At 42.5% G+C, this 24106-nt stretch overlaps 1 protein-coding gene across 2 annotated transcripts in view; it reads right to left on the minus strand.

Annotated features, from left to right (window-relative positions):
- tll1 (tolloid-like 1) overlaps positions 1-24106 on the minus strand; it is a 412500-nt gene that overhangs the window by 287525 nt on the left and 100869 nt on the right. The gene's annotated exons all lie outside the window — the stretch shown is intronic.

Below are 24106 nucleotides of genomic sequence, written 5' to 3' on the forward strand. Positions count from 1 at the left end.
GTGCAGTGCGCCCTAGCGGCTATGACAGGTTCCAGCTCTTCAAAGTGAGATTGGAACCAGTCTGCATTCTGCTTCACACGTTTGCCATAGGTGGTCATTGCTGAGTCATAGATGGTGTCTCTGATGTGGGCCCACTGTGCAAGTACAGGGACGTTATGCCACTCAATGCCTTTGAATCAGGAGCTGACAGTAAGGTGCCATTTTCACGAAGCTAATTATGGAATGGCACAACTCCGGTAGCAATCTTTTGATTTATGTGTTCAATCGCGCATTTGCCCTCGCTTGACGTGAATGTGGCATTTTGCGCATAAATAACAGCAAGTGCGATTAGCCTCACAGTTATTTTGACAGCAAATTTGGGGTCAATATGTTTGAGGATGTCACAAACCCCAAAACTAGGAGACACAGGCTGAAGCTTAAAAGAGAAAAGCTGCATAAACAGTTTTGGTTTAAATGCTTAACACACAGAATGACTGCTCAAAGAGGCAGTAGAAACAAGCCATGTGGACACATTTAACGGAGAATTGCATGGATGTTAAAGGGACGGAGTGATTGGGAGTTATCTTGGCTTTTAGCAGTAGTGTAAAATGGGCAATATAGGATCTGCCACCCATTACACGTCTCTCCCAATTTTCATTTCCTTTGATTTCAAAGTCAAAATTACTCCCATCCAGAGTGATTGTTTTGGGGACCTGCCAAATAAGACTTCAGAATCTTCTCCAGTCCTGTATTTTCCTACCTTCCTGTAAGTATAATCACAGCTTTTCTTAAAATCATGGATGTTCACAATCACTTTGGTTATTGATACCTGGTGCACTTTTTTCTGAAACAATACTGCAACTACTGTTTTGCATATTTTAACCAGTAATACACGTTCGTGCAGTATTAGCTACGATATAATCATTCATGATTTTCCCACAAACCATGTCAATTTTAAATGTTACTTTTTATGCATCATTCTTGTGTGAATACAGATTAATGGATGAATATAGTTTTGCATCTGGGATATGTCAGTCATATATTCAGGCAGAGGCTGAAATTGATTCATTCCCCCACTGAATCCCCAGAACTGCCTCAATTTCAATGTTCCAGGAATCGTATATTCAGTGCTGTACATCAAACCTAGGAGATGGAACATTTAAGAAAAAGGCTGTGTGTGTGTGTCATGTGGTATGTCAATGATGTAGGGTTGTGTGTATATGTCTGTCTCTATGCCAGTGGTGTGTGTGTGTCCATGTATGTGGTGTGGTGTTGGTCTGCGTGCATGTGTCTGTGTGCACATATGCACATCTGTGTGCATGCACGAGTGTGTCTGTATCTGTGTGCACCTGTCTGTATGTTTGCATGCATAAAACTGATCAGATTGGCTGGTTTGCACATGCACAAAATAGTCTGCCCAAGCATCTCTGAAATAGAAATGGGATAGTTTTGTTCCTGTAAATGTGTCATTGGTCCCCAATTTACATGGTATCCTTGGTCTTTTAAAAGATTTTCTACTGGAAACAGTAATTTTCAGTCAGGTTTTACTTTTCTCAAAAATAGGGAGAGCCTCATCTTGAACTTAAACCAGTTCAATAACAGACACGTTTTTATCTGTGGGGCAAAGCCACATTTGACATGTGTTCTGACATCTCTAACCACTGCTGGGAAACCATTCAACTTACTTTGGGTTGATTGAAACAAAAATGAGTAAAGCGTGCCACAACTGAAATAGCAAGGCCACAGACACTACCAGCTTGGCTCTGTGTCTAGCTTGGGCACCCTCTAAAGGATCCAAAAAGATCTACTCAATGTGTTCAGTCTTAGAATGGAGCCAAGAAAGAATCAAATAAGTTCTTTCTTTAAAGCTTGCATACAAGGTCAGTAAAATGAAAGCCCATGGGGCGGCACAGTGGCGCAGTGGTTAGCACCGCAGCCTCACAATTCCAGCGACCCGGGTTCAATTCTGGGTACTGCCTGTGTGGAGTTTGCAAGTTCTCCCTGTGTCTGTGGGTTTTCTCCGGGTGCTCCGGTTTCCGCCCACAAGCCAAAAGACTTGCAGGTTGGTAGGTAAATTGGCCATTATAAATTGCCCCTAGTGCAGGTAGGTGGTAGGGAAATATAGGGACAGGTGGGGATGTGGTAGGAATACGGGATTAGTGTAGGATTAGTATAAATGGGTGGTTGATGGTCAGCACAGACTCGGTGGGCCAAAGGGCCTGTTTCAGTGCTGTATTTCTAAACTAAACTAAACTAAACTACAGGGGAATGTGGCAGGTTGGATCCAAAATTGGCTCAGTGACAGGAAACAAAGGGTAGTAGTCAACAGATGTTTTTGCAAATGGAAAGCTGTTTCCAGTGGCATTCCACAGGGCTCAGTGTTGGGTCCCTTGCTGTTTATGGTATATATTAATGATTTGGACTTAAATGTGGGAGGCATGATTGGTAAATTTCCTGATCACACAAAAATTGGCCATGTAGTTGATAGTAAAGAGGATAGCCATAGACTCGAGAATGATATCAATTGTTTGGTTAAGTGGGTGGAAAAGTGCAGGAATTCAATCCAGAGAAGTGTGAGGTAATGCATTTGGGGAGGGCAAATAAAGCGAGAGAATACACAATAAATGGGAGGATATTGAGAGGGGTAAAAGAAGTGAGAGACTGGAGTGCATGTCCACAGGTCCCTGAAGGTGGCAGGACAGGTAGAGTGAAGAAGACATATGGAATGCTTTCCTTTATTTGCCAAGGTATAGAATACAAAAGCAGGGATGTAATGCTGGAACTGTATAAAATGTTGGTTCGGGCACAGCTGGAGTATTGCGTACAGTTCTGGTCTCCACATTACAGGAAGGACATAATTGTTCTGGAGAGAGTACAGAGGAGATTTACAAGAATGTTGCCAGAGCTTGAATATTGCAGCTATGAGGAAAAACTGGATAGGCTAGGGTTGTTTTCCTTAGAACAGAGGAGGCTGAGGAGTGACTTAATTGAGGTGTACAAAATTATGAGGGGCTTAGATAGACAGGAAGGACCTGTTCCCCTAGCGGAGAGGTCGGGTACCAAGGGCTACAGATTTAAGGTGATTGGGGTAGAAGGATTAGAGGGCACATGAGGAAAAACCTTTTCACCCAGAGGTTGGTGGGTGTCTGGAATTCACTGCCAGGAACGATGGTGGAGGCAGAAACCCTCAATTCTTTTAAAAAGGTACCTGCAGACATGCACCTGAAGTGCTGTAACCTACAAGGCTATGGACCAGATGCTGGAAGGTGGGATTAGATTGGGCGGCTAGTTTTTTCAGTCAGCACGGACACGACAGGCTGAATGGCCTCCTTCTGCACTGTAAGTTTTCTACGGTTCTATGGTTCTATGCTCCAGCATCCATATGTGGTAAAATATAGACTTTGATGGAAATCTATTGAATGTGGAATTTATCATTCTCTTGAATAGGATTTACAGAAATCATTCAAGTTTGGGAATTATTGCGCTCTCACACTGAGCTGGTAAATATTATAATCGAAGCACTTTAAAATTGGTAGACAGATTAAAGCCCTGAATATTTCGAGCCATTGTATGTAAATATGTACCATAAAACAGATATGAATGTGTGGAAATTGCCACAGTTCTAGATTATAATTAAATATGGTACTTGCTGCTTTCTTTGTTTCAGTAATCTGACAAATTGTAAGGGCAAGGAATTAGGCTCGCTCACCTGTGAGGTGAATCGTGCCGGATGCCATACTGATGAGGTTGTTAGTGTACGCACAGTGATTGGTTGCCAGAAGTAGGCAAAGGAGGCAGATCATGACGTCAAATCAACGTTCAACACCGATTTAAGGGTGGTGCCATTTTGGAGCTCAATGCTCCAGCTTATGCCATCTCTTAACCTCGCACAGCTGAACACGTGTTCAGCAGCAGGAAGGAACCCCCCACCAGTGCTATTTAAAGGTAGCAACTATTTACAGGTTAGTTGTTACTTGATTTCTTCTGGCTGTTGCTATGATTCTACAAGTGTTTGGCACTTCTATTGTTGTTTAAAGATGCACAGGTCTACAGGGAGTGGTGGAGCAGGTGCTGAAGGACATTTTGCTGACATCAAGACTTCTGCACAAACCAGTTGCTCCCAGGCATGGGTGCACTATTAGTGCACTCCTTGGAATACAGCATGAGTTGGAGAATTAACAGAGGACATGCAGGGCAAGACAAGCTGCCAGAAGAGGGAGGAACAGAAGGGGGAGAAGTGCTGTGGGTGTTCGGGGAGCAATTCTCCAACCTGGACCTCAGCAAGTAACAATATATGAGATACCATACTGCTTTATCCCACGCAATTTCTTCATCTCATCATCAAAACAATCTACTTCTACCTCTGTATCATCCATCTCAGACCCAACCTCATCTCCTCTGCTACTGAGACCATCTATCATGCCTTTGTTACTTTTAGACTTGACTATTCCAATGCTATCCTAGCCAACCTCCCTTCTTGCACCTTACATAAACTTAAATTTATCCAAAGCCCACATCCTAACTCGTACCAATTCCCGTTTACCCAACGCTAGGGTTACCAACTCTGATTTGACAAGTTTCTGGAGATTTGATCATGTGACACCACTCATGTGAAGTTCATCACATGACATTTGGTCATTGTTTGCAAATATTACTGCATTTACCCTAGTTCAGATTCTCAATATTACGAGCTCTAAATAAAATATCTGACTTTGTTTTACCTTGGCATGAATAACATAATTTAAAAGTCAAAGACCAAAAAAGAATAGAAAGATTTACAAGTAATGTTTAAATAAAAACTAATTCTGGATGTTTATATAATATCAACAGCAATGAGAAAAACCAAGAAAATACCACTGATTCAAAAAAATCATCAATATAAGAAACTAAAATCAAGTCTAATTCAATTCAGCGACTCCCACGCCCCACCACTGAAGCCCAGCTTCAGGGAGGTAAGGTTCAGTCCTCAAAGTGAAGTACCAAAGTTGCCTGACTCCCATAACAAAAAACACATGATACAACAGCACATATCACAGACTGATATGAATTCTCCCTCACTCTAGCTTGTGTTCCTCTCTCTCTCTCCTTCCCCCAGTTTGTGTTTCTCTTTCTCCCTCCCCAGTTTCTGCTGATCTCTCTCCCTTGCAACCCTCCCTCGCAGTTTGTGTTTCTCCCTTTTTCCCTCCACAAGCTTCTGTCTCAGGACTCAATTTCCAGGTGATTCACATTGGTCGCAAAGCTGTCATCCTCATCACCAGTAAGGAAGCAGTGTGTTTCTGAATAGCGGAAGACCAATCGCCATTCCAGTAGACTGCGAGTAAAGCAAGAGAATTAGGAACACTACCCACACCCCTGTGCGCACTGACCGACATTGGCTCCACATCCAGCAGCACCTCGATTCTAAAATTCTCATCCTTGTTTTCAAACCCCTGCATGCCCTCGACCATCCTGGTGTCTGTAACCCCCTCCAACACTACATCCCTCCTTGATCTCTGCACTCTTCCAATTCTGGTCTCTTGCACCTCCACAATTTTAATTGCTCCACCACTGGCAGGTGTGTCTTCAGCTACCAAGATTCTAAATTCTGGAATTCCCTCCCTAAATCACTCTGCATCTCTTCCTTTAAGGCGCTCCTTAAAACCTATCTATTTGAACAAGCTTTTGATCACCTTTCCTAACATCTCTTTTTGTATCAAATTTTGTTTGTTAACAATCCTGTGAAGTGCTTTGGGATGTTTTACTATATTAGAAGTGCTATATAAATGCAAATCACTGTTGTTGAAGACATTGACCTTTGCAGGTGCAGGCACCTGGAGTACAGAAGTAAATGACTAGAATCAGCAGCTATTCACAGTGGAAGGTATCCCAGCCGAGTCCAATCTCATTCTCACCCAGTGTGTACACATACACATGCATATATTCCAGCTGGGGTCACCAAATAGCAATCATGAGCAGGAACCATGAATATTTTTTTTCCCTCCATACTCACAAGCATGGAGTCCAAACCTGCTCTTTAACAAATCTGCTAAATTAGTTTTCTGTAGCACGGTCACAGACTTTTCTTCTTCTTCTTTGGCCTCCTTGTCTCGAGAGACAATGGGTAAGTGCCTGGAGGTGGTCAGTGGTTTGTGAAGCAGCGCCTGGAGTGGCTATAAAGACCAGTTCTAGAGTGACAGACTCTTCCACAGATGCTGCAGATAAAATTGGTTGTCGGGGCTGTTACACAGTTGGCTCTCCCCTTGAGCTTCTGTCTTTTTTCCTGCCAACTGCTAAGTCTCTTCGACTCGCCACACTTTAGCCCCACCTTTATGGCTGTCTGCCAGCTCTGGCAATCACTGGCAACTGACTCCCACGACTTGTGATCAATGTCACAGGACTTCATGTCGCGTTTGCAGACGTCTTTAAAACGGAGACAGGGACGGCTGGTGGGTCTGATACCAGTGACGAGCTCACTGTACAATGTGTCTTTGGGGATCCTGCCATCTTCCATGCGGCTCACATGGCCAAGCCGTCTCAAGCGCCGCTGGCTCAGTACGGTGTATATGCTGGGGATGTTGGCCGCCTCGAGGACTTCTGTGTTGGAGATACGGTCCTGCCACCTGATGCCAAGGATTCTCCGGAGGCAGCGAAGATGGAATGAATTGAGACGTCGCTCTTGGCTGACATACGTTGTCCAAGCCTCGCTGCCATAGAGCAAGGTACTGAGGACACAGGCTTGATGCACTCGGACTTTTGTGTTCCGTGTCAGTGCGCCATTTTCTCACACTCTCTTGGCCAGTCTGGACATAGCAGAGGAAGCCTTTCCCATGCGCTTTTTGATTTCTGCACCGAGAGACAGGTTACTGGTGATAGTTGAGCCTAGATAGGTGAACTCTTGAACCACTTCCAGAGCGTGGTCGCCAATATTGATGGATGGAACATTTCTGACGTCCTGTCCCATGATGTTCATTTTCTTGATGCTGATGGTTAGGCCAAATTCGTTGCAGGCAGCCGCAATCCTGTCGATGAGTCTCTGCAGACACTCTTCTGTGTGGGATTTTACTGCAGCATCATCAGCAAAGAGGACTTCCCTGATGAGGACCTTCCGTACTTTAGTCTTCGCTCTTAGATGGGTAAGGTTGAACAATCTGCCATCTGATCTTGTGTGGAAGAAAATTCCTTCTTCTGAAGACTTGAACGCAGGTGAGAGCAGCAGGGAGAAGAAGATCCCAAACAGTATAGGTGCGAGAGCACAGCCCTGTTTCACACCACTCAGGATAGGAAAGGGGTCTGATGAGGCACCGCTATGCGGAATTGTGCCTTTCATATTGACGTGGAATGAGGTGATGATACTTAGTAGCTTTGGTGGACATCTGATCTTTGCTAGTAGTTTAAAGAGACCACGTCTGCTGACGAGGTCAAAGGCTTTGGTGAGATCTATGAAAGCAGCGTAGAGGGGCATCTGTTATTTGCAGCATTTCTCCTGTAGCTGACGAAGGGAGAACAGCATGTCAATGGTGGATCTCTGTGCTCGAAAGCCACACTGTGCCTCAGGGTAGACATGCTCATCCAGCTTCTGGAGCCTGTTTAAAACGACTTGAGCAAAGACTTTCCCAACTATGCTGAGCAGGGAGATTCCACGGTAGTTGTTGCAGGCACCGCGGTCACCCTTGTTCTTACAGAGAGTGATGATATTGGCATCACGCATGTCCTGTGGTACTGCTCCCTCATCCCTGCACAGGCAAAGCAGTTCATGGAGTGCTGAGAGTATAGCAGGCTTAGCACTCTTAATTATTTCAGGGGTAATGCCGTCCTTCCCCGGGGCTTTTCCACTAGCTAGGGAATCAATGGCATCACTGAGTTCCGATTTTGTTGGCTTTCCGTCCAGCTCATCCATACGGGCAGAGACTGGGCTGCGTTGAGGGCAGTCTCTGGGACAACATTTTCCCTGGAGTACAGTTCTAGGTAGTGCTCCACCCAGCAGTCCATTTGCTTGCATTGGTTAGTGATCATGTCCCCTGATTTAGACTTGAGAGGGGCGATCGTCTTGATGGTTGGCCCAAAAGCTCTCTTAATGCCATCATACATTCCTCTGATGTTTCCGGTGTCGGAGGCCAGCTGAATACGACTGCATAGGTATAGTCATTTGCGCAGCGCTTGACTGTTCTTTGTGCAGCGCTTCTGGCTGCTTTAAGTGCTACGGATGTTAACTCACAGACTTTTACTAGCTCAAAAAGGGGTCAGCATGCTACGGAAAACAGGAGCTGGGTTCCCTGAATCCAAATGAAAATATTAATGTGAAAGCAGCTTGACTGTAGCACCCTGTCATTGCCCATGAGATTTCTTGGTTTTTAATCCATCTACTGTGTCATGCACAGAAGTAGCCATGATGAAATAAACAATGAAATGGAAAAATTATGAATTAAAAAGTCAACTGTTAAACAAAACCACAAGAACATGAACACTTGTACCACAATCAAAATGGAGTAGCAGTCATTTGACCACTCCTGTACCAGAAATCAACAAACCTGTCTGAAAAGATGGAACTTGTTAACCTCGACTGAAATCGTTCTGGGGAGAATCCCTTTGAAATTGAAAGGAGCACCTTTGTATATCAATGACTCACTATCGACATGAATGAACTAACAAAAGATTCTGGAGACGACGGACTCACAGCCCAAACCAAAATTAAATAGGAGTGAAATAGTACCATGTTAATAGAATGGTCCCTATTCAGACATCAATCAATAGCCATGGTCTCTACATACTGGTTCATTGTGTGGTCACACCAGGGGAGAGAGCCATGCATCTCCTAACAGAAACTCTAATGTGATGGATTTTTACCTTAAAAAGGTCGCCCTCTGGAGAGAGAGGGGAAATTAAGCCACACCTTCAGAAAGCAGTCCATTCAGAGACTGTGCAAGAGATCCAGCCAAGCAAGAAGAATCCTGCTGAACAACAACTGAACAGCCATGACAACAGAGACATCATAAAGTGACTTTAAGTCTCTCCATCTGTGAAGGTCAGAACATCCACACCACTAGCTTTGTGCTGAGCTGTAACCAATAGAACTTTACAATATCTCAACAAATTCAAGACTACAAACACCCAGGCCTGCACTGTTAAAAACTTTCCTCCTAAGGAGATTCAACATGTTGACTATAAACCATGAACACTTACCTCATACTGAACTTTAAACTACCTACCCTTTTCTCTCTATTTATCTATTCTAGTGTATGTGTGTGTGAGTGAATGCACGTGTGGGTGAGGTTATGACCATTTCAGGAATTGTGTGAAAATAAATAGTTATTTTTTTTAACCTACAAGAAAACCTGTAATTTGTCTACTTATTCGATCCTAGAAAACACTCAGTAACTAACTCACCATTTTTTACAAAACACGATTGCAGTCAGTTGGGAGGTGAACAGTAGGAACCACCCACACCCCTTTCTACCTGTCCGTAACAACTGATTGAACTGGTTTAATTGTAATATCAATTTTATAATTGTAATATCAATCTTATCAATGTTTAGCCATGGCTCAGTGAGTAATACTCTCGCCTGAGCCAGAAGCTCCTTGTAACAAGGCCCACTCGAGAGACTTAGCACATAGTCTAGGCTAACATCTTAGAGCAGTTACAAGGGAGTGATGCACTATCAGAGATGCTGTCTTTTGAATAAGATGTTAAATTAATGTCCTTTCAAGCAGATATAAAAGATCCCATGGTACTATTCGAAGAAGAACAGGGAGTTCTCCCTGGTGTCCTGACTAATATTTATCTCTCAACTAGCATCACTAAAACAGATTGATTGACTGGTCAATATCACATTGATGTTTGTAGGACCTAGCTGTGTGCAAACTGACTGCTGCATCTCCTACATTACCACAATGACTACGCTTTAAAAGTACTTAATTTTCTGTAAAGCACTTTGGAACATCCTAAAGTCATGAAAGGTGTTATATAAATGTAAGTCTTTCTTGATTTAACACTCACTTAATATAGCCTGGCAATCAAAATGGAGGTCTTCTTATCTTCTCTGCTCAGTAACCACACTGTATGGAGTCTCTCCCACTAGTCCAGCCATATTTTAAATTAATGTTTCAAACGTTTTTACTGCTTTAATGATTTAATATTAGTAGCAATCAACATGGCAATCCATTCTTTACCAACTTTTAGCATTTTTACTGGTGGGGTATTGCTGAGGTAGCAGTCTAACTTAGTGCGGCAGCTCAAACTACCCTAAAGCCAGATATCATTCTCAAACATATAAAGGCAAATTTGATGAATTTGTCATCTCAGTGCACAGTTTTTCCTGCGGACTTGCATATCAGGAAGCTGGATTCTGAAATTGGTAGACCCCACAGGATTTTATGTCCACGGACAGAATCTAGCAATACATTTTTAATTCTCCAGCAGGTTTCCATCCATCCAATATGTGCATGTGAAGCTGTTTTATGTAAAGTAGTATACAATTATTGAAGCATATCTGAAGTATCAAAATTCAACTACGAATCTAAAATATCATGACAGGCATGTTGGGTCGAATGACTTCCTTCTATGCTACAATCTCTGTGGTTCAATGACTCCTTCTTTGGCCTCCTTATCTCGAGAGACAATGGGTAAGCGCCTGGAGGTGGTCAGTGGTTTGTGAAGCAGCGCCTGGAGTGGCTATAAAGGCCAATTCTAGAGTGACAGGCTCTTCCACAGGTGCTGCAGAGAAATTTGTTTGTCGGGGCTGTTACACAGTTGGCTCTCCCCTTGCGCCTCTGTCTTTTTTCCTGCCAACTACTAAGTCTCTTCGACACGCTATACAGGAGAAAAAATGTGCAAAAGCAAAAGTTACTGAATAACAAAAAAGATTTCACAATGAACAGCCTGTGTGTGTTAAGAATGAAAGATCATTGGCCAGTGAGTTTGTTTCTTCCCTCCCGATATATACATTCTCACCCCACATAAGCCACAATCACTGCAAGCTCCCTTTTATCAGTACCATATGTTTTCAGCCAAAGGAAAATGACAATTTAATGATGTTCTGTGAATGACTGTAGATAATCAGTGAAGTACGTCCTAATAACAGTTGAACAATAGCTTGTTGTCAGTGTGCTTTTGATAAATTGACCAAGTTGACCAAGTGCATTACTCATTTCCATTATTTTATTTTAAGCAGCCAAGGACTACACAGCACACAAATGTTAGCCAATGTGCATTTATTTATAACCACATTGTATTTTGGTTTCATAACCAGTTGGCTGTTTTTTGATTTTGTTTGTGCCATAATGAAATATGGCAGGAATGGTGGAAAAATACACAAGACTGAACATTTGGTTTACTTCTATTGAGATAATACTCAATAACTGCTCCTTTAACTATTACAGTAATGCTGAAAAACATGAGGAGTACAATGTGTATCATGAAAGGTTACAACCATCATCACTGTGTCAATATGTTTAAAGAACCTTGAGGAGGTTTTAATATAATATTTGGGTGAAAGGCAGCTGTATTTCTATTTCAGAAGATAGCAATGCTCTTTGGAACTGTGATGTAATGAACATAAGCCACAATCCTTCAATATAAAAAAAAAGAGCCATGCAGACTGAGACCAGCTGCACACTTCCAGTTACAGTATTTGTTTTCATGATTCGAGCCAGTAGTTGCTTTAAGTTTTAACTCAGTCACTAACTAGAAAGAGTAAAGATTTGGTTATTTAAAATCGCTGACAAGATCACTTGGCTCAAATGTTTTTCGAACAATGTTACTTTGTTTCATGAAATTGTTTTCTGAGTTATTAGAACCAAACATGTTGTTAGATGTCCAGAAAGCTATCAGTTAATTCTCAACAATTATATGCGGTCCTCATAAAATAACTAAGTGCAATTTAACAAAATGTTATACTGTAATATTTAGTCTTATAAATGCGACAAATAAAGTATTGCTGCACTGAACTAATAACTTCAACCTGAATGCTGGCAATTAGCTTTTCTAATGTAAGCCAACATTAACTCTGATTACCACACTAAGTGACTTCCAACAGAGCAATTACTAAGCTGATTTAGGCTATGCCAAAATCATTTGCGATTTATTTTGGTCATACCTTTCAACTGCACCGCACACCACCACCCCCCACCCACCCCCCCACACCTAACCGAAGCCCACCCCCCTGCAAGATTACAATTTTGCTCCTTTATTGAACAACTTCAGCCTAATTCTGTCCAGAAAAAGTAACATGATCCGAAATGAAGATTGGGCCATTTCTGTAAAGCTTGGCAACTGACAATGTCTTAATAATGTATTGATGCTGAGGTTTTAATGTGCTTGCTGCAAATGCTAAAAAGATTCTGATAGGAGATCAATTATGAGACTTTAGTACACTCACCAGGATAAAATGAATCGCCCTATATAATAATAAAAACAGAAAATGCTGGAAATACTCAGCAGGTCAGGCAGCATCTGTGGAGAGAGCAGCAGAATTAGCATTTCAGGTCTGTAACCTTTCATCTGTTCTGATGAAAGGTCACTGACCTGAAACGTTAACTCTGCTTCTCTCTCCACAGATGCTGCCAGACCTGCTGAGTATTTCCAGCAACTTTCTGTTTTTATTTCAGATTTCCAGCATCTGCAGTATTTTGCTTTTATTACGGCCTATACAATATATCAGACTAAATTCAATACCCATCGACAGTTTAATTACTCAATATATTTCAGTCCACAAGTGCCAGCATACATAAATCAATTGACCTTAGACCATAATGTATTCCACATTTTCCTTAAGTACACAATCCTTTCATTCACTTCTTTCTTCACAATATTGGCTCCTTGCTAGATCATGATTTCATGGACACCAGTCACTATCCAATAATTTGCATTTTGCATGTGAGTTTTCACAGTGAGCACCAACAGTATATTTGACCACAGTGGACTCCACAGCCTAGTGTCATCCATGCACATGTGCTTACAACAGAAGTTGCCATAGCAATCAGAAGCAGGATCCATGATGGATTTCCAGGAACGTGAGGCCAATTTTAACATTCCCACTACTACCATTGCTGAGATCACCTAAACTGGGATATCAAAACCAAGGACCTGTCTGGTCTCCCTGGCAGAGCTACTCACTGGATAAATTCATGAGCTCACAGGTGAGCATAATGGATTTTATCCTGCAAGTGGAAACAAAAACTGCCTTAAGGAATACATAAAGCTATAAACTTTCTGCATTTATTCCACTATTATCTCGATCATTCTTTTGCATACATCATGATACCTTTACCATATGTGCTGTCTGGCAGTAAGCAACAGAAAAATCTTGACATATATTGTAAAGAGTATGGGGCTAATTATGACTTTGGGCAATTAGTGTAAAATGGGTGATAATGTTCAGCTGCCCATTTTACATTTCTCCCAGTTTTCATTTCTATTGAAGAGATGTTAAATGGGTGACTGAATAATATCAGCTATTTTACACTAATCACTGAAAGTCATAATTACCCACTATGTGTGTATCAGTGAGGTTAAGGACTCACTGACAGCCTGGGTTCAACCTCTGGATTCTGATGATAAACCACTTGAATAGTTTAGAATGTTAACAAAGCCATCTGATTGAGTTGCTGCATTGTATCTTAATTACCAGCCATCTGTATCTTACACAAACATATTAAGAAGCTGATCACCCTGATGTTAGCAGTCAGAAGTTGTGAGTAAACAAAGTCTGAAGTCAAAGTTCACCTCACAGCTGGTAGAGTTTCTACTCTGTATGAATGAACTTACACACTACAGAGACCTGAATTGAGCATCCCACACTGCAGTTCTGTTTAATGGAAATGCAGATTAAAAATAATGTCAGCAATGTTGATTAACCCTGACAGAATATATTCAGTATACCTAGTCAGGAGGCCCAGCTCTGGGGAATCAAAGTCCAGACAGCGGCAGGCCTTGGAGTGACAGGCAATGACGCCATGTGAAAAATAAACACAAGTAATTCATACAAGTCACAAATAGTCATCAGTTTATCTGCTTCCTTTTTACAGTAAGTGGCTGATATTTTCATGGAATGGCCTTTCCTAAAGCAAACCCATCATACTGCAAAGTGAAATTTCGCTTTCTGCCGTCATTGAATGAATAAAGGGTAGCATTGGTTTGTTTGGTGGAATTAGGATGCCCAGTTTTCAATCATGCAAGTTATCAATGGACAACTCCAAGATTGCACTGCTTGGGTCAAAACAGGAAGGCTCTACACCTGCATACACTTTGAACATGCGCGAGACCCCCATTTTGCCAATTACTATTAAGTTACGCATTTATTGTATTTGCAGTGATAGTGAAAAAACTTTGTGTGTGGGACAAAGATTAGATTTGAATGGACCTGATATTTTCTGTTTTTATGTCACTTTTCTGGTGGTGGGGTGAATTGTCTCCAACCAAAATGTTGAACTACTTTCTCTCTTTTCAGTTGCTGACACACCTGCTGTATTTCCACTATTTTCTATTTTCATCATCAGAGCTGATTACAATCACAGTCAGACAGCTTGTCTCATCAACAGCAGTGCGTGGATGCACTGAGCAGTCCAGATCATTTGTACTTTATTTTAAATTCACATACTGGGAGCGATGAACACTTGCCAAAACAGTGACGTTAGGCACTGTTACTGTCACCTGTGATCTTCTTTGCTTGCCAATTACCAAATCTGGTGTCAAATCAACATCAGTGGAGTACAGTGCTGTCTGATTGCTTATGCTCCAGGTTATAGCAGATCATCAATATTATACTAACCCGCACTTGAAACATATTATAAAGGCCATTCTATATTTATTCACACTGACTCCAGCAAGACCTCCACAAAACAGTTGTTTCATGGTGACACGTTACTGCTCTTGGTCCAGTGTAATAACCAGTCTTGCACCTTCGCACATACTCATTTTGTGGCCTATGGAAAGGTGCAAATAATTAACTTATTTATAGTCGTTTAGTGGTACAGAACTTGAGTATTGGTGAAAATAGAGACAAGTTGTCAAAGCTTTTCGTTGTGCACTCATCAGGACAATCCACAGGAATACAAGAAAGGGAAAACAATGACTTTATACGATATGAGAAGAGACTGCTGATTGGTTGGCAAGTGAACTCTGATTGGTAGAGAATGCACCAGTTTTCGCGACTGACAGTTAACTGTCAAGCTTTGTTTGAAATTTAAACCAGACAGCTTGACTCTGATTGGTCAAGGCATTGCCCTGAGGAATGAACCAGTGAATGGCTGTCACTTATTTTGTTCAGCTGAACAGGCACAATGTTTGTACATGTTCTTTCTGTCTGCAAAGAACAGGGCCCTGCGTATTAATATATGTAGCTTCTAGTACGCGCAAATGCGCCTTACTGCAAGCCCTACTGACAATCTTAAATTGGTAATGTATTCCAAAAATTTGAGCAACAGGTGAAGCTAGCTGTTTCACACTGCTACAATGCAGTAGCAACACGTGTGGTGTTCACTACTAACGGGATGCTGCCGTCGAGCCAAAAAGACGTCCTGCCTATCACCCAAATGAGCAATGTGGTACATGAATTTCAACGCCACTGTGATGCTAGGTATATAGGCCGTACATCCCAAAGACTGGCAGATTGTAACAAATAACATGTCCCTTCTGCTTGTCCTATCAACACCTTCTCCTTTGTTAACTCTTGCTCCACCCCCACTTTACTTGCTTAAAACCTTTCACATTTCTAATATTTGCTAGCTCTGAAGAAGAGTCACTGACCTGAGACATTAACTCTGCTTCTCTCTCCACAGATGCTGCCAGACCTGCTGAGTATTTCCAGCATTTCTTATTTTTATGTCCCTTCCACTGTTTGCAATGGGCAAGGTACAGGCAGTACCCAACCAGCCTGTGCTTGCAAAACTCAAAACACAGTGTCCAACATGAGATGTGATTCTGCGATTGGACAACATTTGCTAAATAATTCTCAGTATGCTAAGAATTACACTTACAACCAATTTAAGACCCGCCACAGACCTCGATGCTGGAAAGGCCCCGTTCCATATTACCGGCGGTGGTGAGGCCTTGTTGAGGCCCCCCGCCGCATGGCGACGGAAACATAATTAAAATATGCTAATCTATTTAAATGAATGATTAAATACTTACCTCGTCACAACGGCCGACCAGCTGCGATATTCCAGACAGTTGCCGGAACTTCCACGCCTTTGGATCTAGGCGGAACACTGGTTGGGAGGATGGAGCAGGTAAGCTTTCAGGGCAAGATGGGGGGAGCGGAGAAAACTCTTGCAATTGGCGGACGGGATGGTGGGAAGGGGTTGAAGGTTAAAGGCTATAAACTTTGGAGTGGGGGGAGGGGAAGGTCAGGATCACAAAGTTAGTTTTTTTGGGACAAGAGGGCAATTAATAAATCGTCTAGTCATTGTGGGGGTGCAAGAGGGAATTGAAACTTTTATTAAATTTCTCACTTTAAATTTTAAACTGCTGTAACTTTAAAAATGTAAATTACACTGAAGGGCTGGAAGCCCTTTAAAAATGGCACCAGCGCCTGCACAGTGGCACCAGACGGCATTGCCGGAGCGCCCTCCCCCTCCACATCATCAGGGGCAGGGCGACTGCCCCGGCCATGTAAATGAGCCACCATGCTAAATATCGGCGTGGTGAGCTGGAAAAATTCAGCCCATGGAGTTAGGTCACAGATCAGCTATGATCTCATTGAATGGCTGAACAGGCTTGAGGAGCTAAATGGCCTACTCCTGTTCCAATATTCTTTAATCCTTACAAGACAATCTGTTAATCATTGAACAATTAAATATAAAAGAAATCAGCTCCTCAAGTATACAGGTAAAAAGACAAAAACTATAAATACTGGTAGTTCTGGTGAAGGGTCGACAGCAGAAACATTAACTTGCCTTTTCTCTGTATGGATGCTGACTGATCCACTGAGTATTTCCAGAATTTTCTGTTTTTATTGCTACCTCAGCAGCTCATTTGGTGAATGAATGGCCTGGTGTCAAACTAAAGTCATACAAAATGTCAACCTCTCTTTTCATTTTACAAATGTTGACTGATCTGTTACATAATTCGAGTATTTTCAGTTTTTGTTTCACATTTCCAGCATTTGTAGCTTTTCTTTTATTTGCAGTCAGTGTTTAGTCAATAAATTGACACATTCTCTCATTGTTACAACAGCCCACTGTCAAGAAAAAGCTGCACACATCATTAAACACTTTCTGCAGTTTTGACATTTGAATTTTGCCTGTATGCAACAATACAACTGAATGGCAATTATTTAGACTAATTCAACAAAACAACAAGGCATAACAATGTGAATTGTTCTGTCATTGATTAAAATGCTCTCTCTTGGATGTGCACTGAATGTCTTTTGGCTGTGTGTTAATGGTAGTTCTGGAGTAAAGTATCTGTTAATAGAAGATTGAGAATGTTAATGGTAGTATTATGTTCCACTGGAATAATTCTGTAAAGTGCAGCGCAAACTCCATATCTTTGCCACCAATTCTCCACTTTTCTTTGCTACTGGGAGGATAATCCTGACTGTTTGCAACCTCAGTATCCTTGCAGAGCTGTATCCTCACCATTACAAATACAACAGTAACAAAGCAAAAGCAAACCTCTCTCTTCGGTACAGGGGAAGAAGTTGATTGGTGAGTAACTAGTAGTTATTTTACTTCTCATTGTAATAAAATGTTTTTAAAGTTATGTTACGGCAGGTCAGCTTGGCCAATTGGAATGTATGTCCTGCGGTATGTGGGAAGTCGTGGACGCACCACGTGTCCTAGACGAACACATCTGCAGGAAGTGGCGCCCGCTGCAGAACCTTGAGCTCTGGGTTTCGGATCTCAAGCGGCGGCTGGAGTCACTGTTGTGTATCCGCGAGGCAGAGGACTACATAGATAGGCGCATGCAGGCAGAGAGGGAATGAGTGATCACCAGGCAGTCTAAGAGACCCAGAAAGGCAGTTTAGGAGTCCCCTGAGTCTGTCTTGCTTGCTAATTGGTTTTCCATTTTGGATACTGGTGAGGGCGATGGTTCCTCGAGGGAGTGCAGCCAGAGCAAAGTCTGTGGCACCACTGGCAGCTCAGCTGCACAGGAAGGGAGGAAGAAGAGTGGAAGAGCAATAGTGATAGGGATTCAATAGTCAGGGGATCAGACAGGCATTTCTGCGGCAGTATGTGGTGTGTTGCCTCCCTGGTGCCAGGGTCAAGGATGTCGCGGAGTGGCTGCAGGATATCCTCCTGGGGGAGAGTGAACAGCCAGAGGTCGTGGTCCACATTGGTACCAATGACATAAGTAGGAAGAGGATGATGTCCTGAAAGCAGATTTTAGGGAGTTAGGAAGGAAATTAAAAAGCAGGCCCTCCAAAGCAGTAATCTCAGGATTACTCCCAGTGCCACGTGAGAGTGAGCATAGGAATAGGAGGATTGATCGATTGGACACATGGAGCGAAGAAACAGCAAGGGGCAGCAAAGATTGATAGGAGTTGTTTATAGGCCATCAAACAGTAGTGGTAGTGTGGGACATGGTATTAATCAGGAGATTAGAGAAGCATGTGGCATGGGTAATGCAGTAATCATGGGTGATCTCAATCTGCATAAAGACTGGGTAAACCTAATGAGCACTAATGCTGTGGAGGACAAGTTTCTGGAGCGTGTTAGGGATGGTTTTCCAGAGCAGTACATTGAGGAACTGACTAGAGAACAGGCTATTTTAGATCTAGTTTATGTAATGAGAAAGGGCTAATTAATAATCTTGTTGTAAAAGAACCTTTAGGGATGAGTGACCATAATATGATAGAATTTTACATTATGTTTGAAAGTGAGGTAGTTCAATCTGAAGCCAGGGTGTTAAATTTGAACAAAGGAAATTATGAAGGTATGAGGGGCAAGCTGGTGTGGATTGGGAAAATACATTAAAAAGGTATGACAGTACATAGGCAATGGATAATCTTTAAAGAAATATTACATAGTTTACAGCAACTATAAATTCCTTCAAGGCACAAAAATCCCCAAATTAAAGGCAGTCAATTGTGGATAACAAAGAAAGTTAAGGATTGTATAAGATTAAAAGAAAAGGCCTATAAAGTTGCCAGAAATAGCAGTAAGCCTGATAATTGGGAGGATTTTAGAATACAGCAAAGGAAGACGAAGAAATTGATAAAGAAAGGGAGAATAGAATAGAATACGTAACAAGGAAATGTTTGGCTAAGACAAATGTGGGTCCATTACAGGCAGAGTCAGGAGAATTTATAATGGGGAATAGAGAAATGGCAGAGAAGCTGAATGATTACTTTGTGTCTGTCTTCACTGAGGAAGATACAAGAAATGTCCTGGAATTAGAGATCCAAGGGATAGGAGGAATGAGGAATTGAAGGAAATTAGTATTCGTAAGAAGGTTGTATTGGAGAAATTAATGAGGCTGAAGGTGGATAAGTCCCCAGGACCTGATATTCTGCATCCCAGAGTTTTGGAAGAGGTAGCTACTATGGAGATAGTGGATGGATTGGTGATCATTTTCCAAAATGTGATAGATTCTGGAGCGGTTCCTGCAGATTCCAAGGTCGCAAATGTCACCCCACTATTTAAGAAGGGAGGGAGAGAGAAAACGGAATTACAGATCTGTTAGTCTTACATCAGTCATTGGGAAAATGCTAGAATCTATTCTAAAGGATGTGATAAATGGACACTGGATAATAATGATCTGACTGGGCTTAGTCAACGTGGATTTATGAATGGGAAATCACGTTTGACAACCTGTTGGTGTTTTTTGAGGATGTTACGAACAGAAGTGATAAAGGGGAGTCGGTGGACGTGGTATACTTGGATTTTCAGAAGGCTTTTGATAAAGTTCCCCCACAGGAGGTTGGTTAGCAAAATTAAAGCACATGGGATAGGAAGTAATACACTGGCATGGATTAATGATTGGTTAACAGGCAGAAAGCAGAGAGTATGAATAAAGTTGTCATTCTCACGTTGGCAGGCTGTGACTAGTGGGGTATCACAGGGCTCAGTGTTTTACACCAGCTGTTCACAATTTATATCAATTATTTGCATGCTCGGCCCCCACTTGCCAAGAATGAGGCACATCAATTTTGTCATGAATACTGATTTTTAACTGTTGGAGTGAGGATATGACTTGTTGAACAGATCAGCTGTGGCTGGAAAAAAACATTTGTATACTAACAGACATCGAAGGTGAGGAAGCGCATTCCAGGCCTGCTAAGGAGGATACAATCCACAAGGGCCAGGACTGGTTAGACCAGCTGGTCACATGACTAACTGGCTGTTCCAGGGTTTTCTTTTGAAGTGGCCACAGAGAGTTTGAACTCGGAAGAACTGTTTGCTCCTGGACTGAGAAGATCTCTCCTGTCTGCTCCCATCTCTTTCTCACGAGCCTCTGAATCTACTGAAGACACATGAACCCCAAGAGAGAAAAGTCTTCTACTGCGAACAAGGTTTAAGAAGAATACTGGGTCCCAACGAAAGCAAGATCTACCTACAATCAAGGACTCTACAGTGAGCTCGAAGAACCATAACAAAAAATCTTCAGATAGTGCCTCAAACATTTCCACTTTATTTTTCTTCTACTCTTTTCTGTCTCTATTTGCATGTGTGTATCACGTATGTTTGCTAGTGTGGGCGCCTCGTGTATCCGTAGGCGGCAACCGAATTAGAGCTTAAGTTTAATAAATTTCAACTTTTCTTCTTTAAACCTAAGAAAACCTGTTTGTGTTGGTTTCTTTGCCTTAGAATTGGAATGTGGTGAACATGGATTCACTAAGGGGGAGCTAAAAACACAGTGTGTTTAAAATTAAACCTTGTTACGGTAAGACAAGGTGAAGGCTGAGAGGGACCCCTAGACGCCTTTCTCACCTGGTCATAACAGTGGGGACCAAATGTCGTATTTCCAAATTCGTGGATGACACAAAACTAGGTGGGAATGTTTGTTGTAAGGAAGATGCAAAGCAGCTTCAAGGGGATTTGGACAGACTTAGTGAGTGGGCAAGATCGCGGCAGATGGACTATAATGTGGAAAAATGTGAGGCTATCCACTTTGTTAGGAGGAATAGTTGTGCAGAGTATTTTTTAAATGGTTAAGAGATTAGAAAGTGTAGATGTACAAAGGGACCTTCGTGTCCTTGTCAATAAGTCTTGAAAGCCAACATGCAGGTGCAGCAAGCAATTAGGATGGCAAATGGTATGTTAGCCTTTATTGCAAGAGGATTTGAGTACAAGAGTAGTGAAGTTTTGCTTGTATAGAACCTTGGTTAGACCGCACCTGGAATACTGTTTGCTGTTTTAGTCCCCTTACGTTAGGAAGGATATTATTGCCGTAGAGGGAGTGCAACAAAGGCTCACCAGACATGTTTCTGGGACGGCGGGACTGTCCTATGAAGAGAGATTGGGGAAACTGGGCCTGTATTCTCCAGAGTTTCCAAGAATGAGAGGTGATCTCATTGAAACCAACAAAATACTTAAAGGGATAGACAGGGTAGATGCAGCTAAGATGTTTCCCCTGGTTGAGGAGTCTAGAACCGGGGACACAATTTCAAAATAAGGGCGAAGTCACTTAGGACAGAGGTGAGGAGAAATTTCTTTACTCAGAGGGTTGTGAATCTTTGGAATTCTCTACCCCAGAGGGCTGTGGAAGCTCAGTCACTGAGTATGTTTAAAGCAGAAATTGACAGATTTGTAAATACAAAAGATATAAGGGTAGTGTGGGAAAAAGGCATTGAAGTGGATGATCAGCCATGATCATATTGAGTAACAGGGCAGGTTCGATGGGATGTATGGCCTACTCCTGCTCCTATGTTCCTAAAATACTATGGATGCTGGATATCTGAAATAAAAACAGAAAATGCTCAAAATAATCAGCAGTTCTAATGGCAACAGTGGAGAGAAAAAATGGGCTAATGGGCTTAATTTTCCCCAACCTGCAGAGGCGGGACTGGGAGCAACGTTGCCAAATAGCGCTTCGGGCTGACCACCCAATGCGTTCCTACCTCCCAAGCAATCTTGCTGGAGGTGGGGTCGATGCAACGGAGGCTACCTGCCCAACAGTAGCCAGTAATGGGTAACTAATTAGGCCCACTAAGGGTCCATTGGGAGAACGTTGATGGCACCGCCAAGATCTGCCAGACGGGCAGAGCCTACTGAGGCTGAAGCCTCGCAGGTAACAGGAGGCAGCCTCCCGTTGACAGGCCAGGGGGCCATCAACGCCTCCTCTCAAATCAGCCCAGCATAGCCCTGCTGGGCTTTGACGGCCACAAGTCAACCTGCAGCTGAAACATCGCTGCAGGCTTTCCAATTCGGCCCTCCGCTTCCCTGATCTGCCCTCTATCCTCAATTGGATGAGGCTCCTGGAGATGGCTTTTTAATTGCCAGCCCAGTCAAGATGGTGACTAACGTCCTGCCATGGCCACTCCTGGGTTCCCGACTGAAATTGAAGCCGACATTGGGATCACGGCCCAACCAGGAAAGTTCAGCCCCACATTTCAGGTTGGTGACTTCTTCAGAACTGTTCTGACCAAGGGTCACCAAACTCAAATATTAACTCTATTTCTCTCTTTCCACAGATGGTGCCAGACCTGCTGAATATTTACATCAATAGCAACAACTTGAATTTATATAGCACTTTTAACCTAGTAAACCATTTTAAGGTTTTACTTCACATGAACATTATCAAACAAAATTTGATTTGGGACCACATAAAGGGATATTAGGGCACATGACCAAAAACTTGGCAAAAGAAGTAGGTTTTAAAGGAGCATCTTAAAGGAGGGGAGAGAGGTAGAGAGGTTTAGGGAGGAAATTCCAGAGCTCAGGGCCTTAGCAATTGAAGGCATGGCTGCCAATGATGGAGCAATTAAAATTAGGGATGGTCAAGAGGCCAGAATTAGAGGCATTCAGATATCTCACAAGGTTGTAGGGCTAGAGGAGATTACAGAGATAGGAAGGGATGATGCCAATGAAGCATTTGAAAACAAAGATCAGAATATTAAAATTGAGGCCTTGCTAACTTAAAGCCAAACTAGGTCAGCAAGCATGGGATTGGGGGGGTGGGGTGGAGGGTGATGGATGAACAGGACTTGGTGTGAGTTAGGACATGGACAGCAGAGTTTTGGCTGTAAACCTGAGGTCAGACAGTAGAACATGGAAGGCTGACCAGATATGTATTGGATTAGTCAAGTCTGGAGGTAACAAAAGCATGAATGAGGATTTCAGCAGTAGGTGGGCAGAATTGGGTGAGGTTATTAAGGGGGAAATGGGCAGTTTTATTAATAGCATGGATATGTGGTCGGAAACCCATCTTGGGGTTCAAATATAGCACGAAGGTTGCACACTGTCTAGTTTAGCCTCAGACAGTTGCCAGGGAGAGGGATGGAGTTGGCAGCTAGGGAACAGTGTTTATGGAGGGGTCCAAAGATAATGGCTTCAGTCTTCCCAATATTTAGTTGGAGGAAATTTCTGCTCAGGGTAAGTTAAACCCTATATATTTGGGCTGTTTAAAATAACTTGCCTTTCATTGCAGCAGCTTATTCGGGAGCAGAGAGTGCGAGCGAGTGATCAGCTGGGAAGGTCAGTTTCAAAGTAAACTTAATTTCCTTTTGTTTTCGGCGGAGACCAGGGGGCTGCTGGGTAAGTAAAACCCTATATATTTGGGCCGTTTAAAATAACTTGCCTTTCATTGCAGCAGCTTATTCGGGAGCAGAGAGTGCGAGCGAGTGATCAGCTGGGAAGGTCAGTTTCAAAGTAAACTTAATTTCCTTTTGTTTTCGGCGGAGACCAGGGGGCTGCTGGGTAAGTAAAACCCTATATATTTGGGCCGTTTAAAATAACTTGCCTTTCATTGCAGCAGCTTATTCGGGAGCAGAGAGTGCGAGCAAGTGATCAGCTGGGAAGGTCAGTTTCAAAGTAAACTTAATTTCCTTTTGTTTTCGGCGGAGACCAGGGGGCTGCTGGGTAAGTAAAACCCTATATATTTGGGCCGTTCCTGAACCCGAGACACGACACGTGTAGTGTCTCCCACCCGCCCTCCTCCTCTAACCAAAAAAAAAGGACTCGGTGGTGTGTAGATAAGGTAAGGTTTTTTCTATTTCTCTTTTTTTTTATCGTGTGATTGGTAAAAACTTTTCGTTCCTTTTTCATTTAA

The sequence above is a fragment of the Heterodontus francisci genome, chromosome 1 (genome assembly GCF_036365525.1).
Source record: "Heterodontus francisci isolate sHetFra1 chromosome 1, sHetFra1.hap1, whole genome shotgun sequence".
NCBI lineage: Eukaryota > Metazoa > Chordata > Chondrichthyes > Heterodontiformes > Heterodontidae > Heterodontus > Heterodontus francisci.